The sequence below is a fragment of the Pan paniscus genome, chromosome 14, assembly GCF_029289425.2.
Source record: "Pan paniscus chromosome 14, NHGRI_mPanPan1-v2.0_pri, whole genome shotgun sequence".
Taxonomy (NCBI): Eukaryota; Metazoa; Chordata; class Mammalia; order Primates; family Hominidae; genus Pan; species Pan paniscus.
This window is the reverse complement of record NC_073263.2, coordinates 101,588,004-101,594,148: the sequence shown is the minus strand read 5'-3', so window position 1 is coordinate 101,594,148 and position 6,145 is coordinate 101,588,004. Positions and strand designations below refer to the sequence as shown.

Below are 6,145 nucleotides of genomic sequence, written 5' to 3'. Positions count from 1 at the left end.
CTTCAAAAACCTTTTTTTTTTCTTTTTTTTTGAGACTGTCTCTGTTGCCCAGGCTGGAGTGCAGTGGTGTGATCTCCATTCCCTGCAACCTCTGTCTCTGAGGTTCAAGTGATTCTCCTGCGTCAGCCTCCCAAGTAGCTGGGACTACAGGCACCCACCACCATGCCCAGATAATTTTTGTATTTTTAGTAGAGACAGGGTTTCACTGTTTTGGCCAGGCTGGTCTCAAACTCCTGACCTCAAGTGATCCACCTGCCTCGACCTTCCAAAGTCCAGGGATTACAGGCATGAGCCACCACACCCAGCTGCTTGAACAGTAAAATCTTTTATACTTAAACAGCTTTATTGAGATATATATATATATATATACACACACGCACACACACACACACACACACACACACACACACATACATACAAATATATATAGATATAGATTTTTTTTTTTATGGAGTTTCAGTCTGTAGCCCAGGCTGGAGTGCAGTGGCATGGTCTCAGCTCACTGCAACCTCTGCCTCCCGGGTTCAAGCAGTTCTCCTGCCTCAGCCTCCTGAGCAGTTGGGACTACAGGCACGCACCACCATGGCTGGCTAGTTTTTGTATTTTTACTAGAGACGGGTTTCACCATGTTGGTCAGGCTGGTCTTGAACTCCTGATCTCGTGATCCGCCCGCCTTGGCCTCCAAAAGTGCTGGGATTACAGGCGTGAGCCACTGTGCCCGGTTTATTGAGATATACATACCATTAAGTTCATCCGTTTAAAGTATACAATTCAATGGTTTTTAGTATATTTATGGAGCTATGCAACCATTGCTATAGTATAATTTTGGAACATTTTCAACATTCCAAAAAGAAACCCCTTACCTCTCAGTAGTCATCTCCATTCCTGCCCCTTGCCCCTACCCTATCCAGCCCTATGTGACCACCAGTCTACTCTATCTCTATAGATTTGTCTATTCTGGACATTTCATATAAATTGTATCATACAATATGTAGACTTGTGACTGACTCTTTCACTTAGCATAATATTTTGGAGGTTCTTCCATGTATCATGCATCAATACTCTTCTTTTTTTTTAACTTATTTATCTATGATGGAAATTAGCTATTTTGTATAATTTAAACTACAAATATTTTCTCCCATTTTTTTCATCTCTTTTGATTTTGTTTATGATGTTTTTGCCAAGCAAAAGTCTATCCATGTATCAGCCGGGTGCAGTGGCTCACACCTGTAATCCCAGCACTTTGGGAGGCCAAGGCGGGCAGATCACCTGAGGTCAGGAGTTCAAGACCAGCCTGGACAACATGACGAAATGCTGTCTCTACTAAAAATACAAAAATTAGCCAGCACGGTGGTGGGCACCTGTAATCCCAGCTATTCAAGAGGTTGAGGCAGGAGAATCACTTGAACCCGGAAGGAAGAGGTTGCAGTGAGCCAAGATTGCACCACTGCACTCCAGCCTCCATCTCAAAAAAAAGTCTATGCATATATATATATATATATATATATATGTTTGTGCATATATAGATAGATACAGCTGTAGATATAAATGGATAGATTTGAATTTATCAATCTTTCTCCATGGCTTCTGGAATTTTAGTTATAATTCAGAAGGCTTTCCTTTGTCCAGATTACAAAGAAATTCATATGTTTTCTTCTTGAACCTGTTATGTTTTCATTTTTTGTGCATTGAAATAAGAGATCTGTTTGAAGTACATTCTGATGTAAATTTTTTTTTTTAGATGGAATTTCGCTATTGTCACCCCAGCTGGAGTGCAATGGTGCGAGCTAGGCTCACTGCAACCTCCACCTCCTGGCTTCAAGTGATTCTCCTGCCTCAGCCCCCCAAGTAGCTGGGATTACAGGCATGAGCCCCCGTGCCTGGTCCTAATGTAAATTAGGGACATAAACACTCCAGTTGTGCTAATGTCATTATTTAAAAGTGAATCTTTTCTGGCCTGGCATGGTGGCTCATGCCTGTAATCTCAGCACTTTGGGAAGCCAAGGCGGGCAAATCACTTGAGGTCAGGAGTTCAAGACCAGCCTGGCCAATATGGTGAAACCCATCTTTACTAAAAATAAAAAATTTGCCAGGCATGGTGGCACGCACCTGTATTCCCAGCTGCTTGGGAGGCTGAGGTGGGAGAAACACTTGAATCCAGGAGGCGGAGGTTGCAGTGAGCCGAGATTGTGCTATTGCACTCCAGCCTGGGCAACAGAGCGAGACTCCGTCTCAAAAAATTAAAAAATAAAAAAGTTAATCTTTTCCCCAATAATTTAAGATCCCACCTTTGTCATATGCTAAATTTCCCTATGTACTTCATAACTATTCCTACTGGTTTGAATGTCTAGGCAGGAACCAACACCACACTGTTTTAATTATCAAATCTTTATAATAAGTTTTAATATGTGGTAAGACCAGTCCCCTTTTATTGTTCTTTCTTTTGAAGATGTTCATAAGTATTCTTGCTTATTTATTTTTCCATATGAAGTGTAGGATCCCGTGCCAGGAAAAAAATTTGCTGGCATTTTTATTGGGATTACATTAAATTTATACATGAACCTGGAGAGACTTTATTACGTTGATTGGTTCTATTCAAAACAAGGAATGTGTTTCTATTTTTGTTCAATCCTACTTTTGTGATTTTTCAGGACTATTTCAAAATGTTTCTTGTACAGGCTTCATGTGTAATCTTTTAAACTACAGGGAGTGATCCTATCCTCTGTGAAACTAGGTCAACTGAATATCACCAGTCATAGCTACTCTTCTCTTTGAGGAGAGGTGAGGAAGGGGGCTGATCACGCCTCAGCCTCCCAAAGTACTGGGATTACAGGCGTGAGCCACCATGCCAAGCACAAACATCTACATTCTATTTGCCCTGATTCTTGTTCTCTTCACTGAGGATTTTGCATATGTTTATATTACTGGCTATGATATTATGTAGTACTCATTGAAACACTCTTTAGGAAGCTTTATTGTACAATATGGTGAAGCATAATGCAGGATGGGAAATAGCTTGGAGGGTGAATTTGGGGATACAGTATACAATAGGATTCTGGAATTAAATTGTTTTTTGACTCAATTCAGAGACTTCTGATGGGCACCCCTCATCGCCCCAGTGAGTTGATTCTAGGAGTCAGAGGAGAAACAATGACCATCAGGCGAAGAGTCTCACAAAGTCAAACGCAGGATTTCCCTGATACCCATCAGGGCACTTTCCCATATGAGACAGCTGCACTCAGGCTTACTCCAGGCTTTACTTTAAAACCTACTAGAATAATAGTAGGAAAAACAAGGAAGAATGGGTGAAAGGAAGCAGCCTATTTATTTCCTCAAATCCTTTCGGCTTCGCTTCACCTTAGAGAACAATGAGGCTTATTAAATAGGGCCAGCAGCAATCTTGTGTAATTGTTCAGCCATCTTCTCTGTTGACTCCTCAGCCTATTCTGCGACCCTCAAGTTACCCACAGCTTGGCTAAAATAAAAGACTTCTTCTTGCAGGTTTCTCATGCTTTGAATCTTTCCTAGTACAGTTGTTCCCTCTTGAAATGTACCAGAACGTCCACACAACAGGGTACTATAATACCTGTAAAAAGGAATGCAGAAAATCTCTGCATATAACTATGCAGTGATTTCCAGGATATATTGTTCAGAGAAAAAAAAATTGTGGTAAAGAAAAATGTGTACAGTTGCTACTATTTATCTAAGAAAAAAGGAATAGAGATATATACAGAGATGCTTGTACTGAAAGTAAACAATGGAAACAGTCCACAGCCCTGGCCTCTGCTCACATACCCACAGAACCCGCAGCTCCACCATACCATGTGTGGCATTTGGGCCCTCTTTGGCAGCAATGATAGCCTCTCTGGTCAGCATCCGAGTGCTATGAAGATCACACACAGGGGTCCAGATGTATTTCGTCCTGAGAATGTCAATGGATACATCAGCTGCTGCTTTGGATTTCACCAGTTGGTCGTAGTTGACCAGCTGTTTGGAATCCAGCCAATTCAAGTGAGGAAATATCTTCATTTGTGGCTCTGTTGCAGTGGTGAAATTTACAACCACAAGAAGGTATAATACCATTTTGAATTTGATTACAAGGCCAGAGTGGATGGTGACACAATCCTTCATCTTTATGACAAAGGAGGGACTGGGCAGAAAATGTGTATGTTGGGCTGAGTGTTTGCATTTATTTTATTAAATACTGTCAATAAGAAAGTATTCCTGGGCAGAAACACCTACCTAGAGAGTCATCACTGTAGAGATTAACCTCTGCATGCCCTCTATAACAGTGTGGAGAAACAGTTTTGAGATAGAAACTGTGAAGAGCAACCTCTGGATTCCTTTTGACAGTGCTATTAAGAAACGACTGATGACAGAGAAAAGGCTTGGATTCCAGCTTCGTTGCTGCCACTCTGTTGATGCAGCTGAAAGAGTCCCAAGTGTAAGACACTCTCTAGACATTTGCGATTGGCATGAAATCAGTCCCAACGTACTGGCTGCTAGAAAGGTGGAAAATCATATTGAAAGTGAACACCACTCTGAGGAAGGCATTCAGGTCCTGGATGAAATAATATTTTCCTTGGAAATTTAAGACATAACAATAGTTCACACTTCAGTAGGTAGGTATGTAATTTCCCAGTATATTTGGAAGAACACAGATATCATAGTGATCTACTCTAGAGAACGTTCGGATGAAATTACACAGGGTTACATATATTTTTACAAGACTCCTCCTCAGGAAAAAGCCAAGGAGCAGAGTCAGGGGCTTCTGAAGGACTCTTTGTTTTATGTAGTGTGTGCAGATTGAACTGCTGCTGCCTGTGACCTTGAACTGAGAGTCTAATTCCTGGATCATCTGTTTTCTTCTTATTGCCTCTGGCACCAGAAATAAGAATTCTGAAGACTGGGATAGGAAAACATCTCCTGATAAAGATATTTGAGTACTATACCTGATACCTAAAGAAATTATCTGGCCAAAAGAAGCCTTCAGTGATGGGATAACTTAGTTAAGAATTTCTGTTTTAGGGTTTTACAGAAATATACTGAACATCAGGTTGATGACATAATGATGGCAACTGCAATACAAAAATTTTCCTTCAGTATTCTTAAAACTAAATAAGGCTATTACAGCAATCTACAAATTCAATGCAATTCCCATCAAAATATCACCATCATTCTTCATAGAACTAGGAAAAAACAACCCTAAAATTCATGTGAACCAAAAAAGAGCTCGCATAGCTAAAGCAAGACTAAGCAAAAAGAACAAATCTGGAGGCATCACATTACCTGATTTCAAACTATACTATAATGCCACAGTCACCAAAACAGCATGGTATTGGTATAAATATAGGCACATAGACCAATGGAACAGAATAGAGAACCCAGAAATAAACCCAAATACTTACAGCCAACTCACCTTCGACAAAGCAAACAAAAACACAAAGCGGAGAAGGGACACCCTATTCAACAAATGGTGCTGGGAGAATTGGCAAGCCACACATAGGAGAATGAAACTGGATTCTCATCTCTCACTTCATATAAAAATCAACTCAAGATGGATCAAGGACTTAAATGTAAGACCTGAAACTATACAAATTCTACACGATAACATCAGAAAAACCCTTCTAGACATTGGCTTCGGCAAGGAGTTCATGACCAATAACCCAAAAGCAAATACAGTAAAAACAAAGAAAAATAGGTGGGACTTAATTAAACTAAAGAGCTTTTGCACGGCAAAAGGAACCATCTGCAAAGTAAACAGACAACCCATAGAGTGGGAGAAAATCTTCACAATCTATAGATCCGACAAAGGAATAATATCCAGAATCCACACGAACTCAAACAAATTAGCAAGAAAAAGACAAACAATCCCATCAAAAAGTGGGCTAAGGACATGAATAGACAATTCTCAAAAGAGGATATACAAATGGCCAACAAACAGGAAAAAACGCTCAACATCACTAATGATCAGGGAAATGCAAATCAACACCACAATGTGATACCACCTTATTCCCACAAGAATGGCCATAATCAAAAAATCATAAAATAATAGATGTTGGCATGGATGTAGTGAAAAGGGAACACTTCTACACTGCTGGTGGGAATGTAAACTAGTACGACCACTATGGAAAACAGTGTAGAG

At 40.2% G+C, this 6,145-nt stretch overlaps 1 pseudogene; it reads left to right on the top strand.

Moving 5' to 3' along the window:
- The first annotated feature begins 3,822 nt into the window (after positions 1–3,822).
- On the top strand, positions 3,823–5,820 carry LOC100978365 (asparagine synthetase [glutamine-hydrolyzing]-like; annotated as a pseudogene).
- Positions 5,821–6,145: the final 325 nt, after the last annotated feature.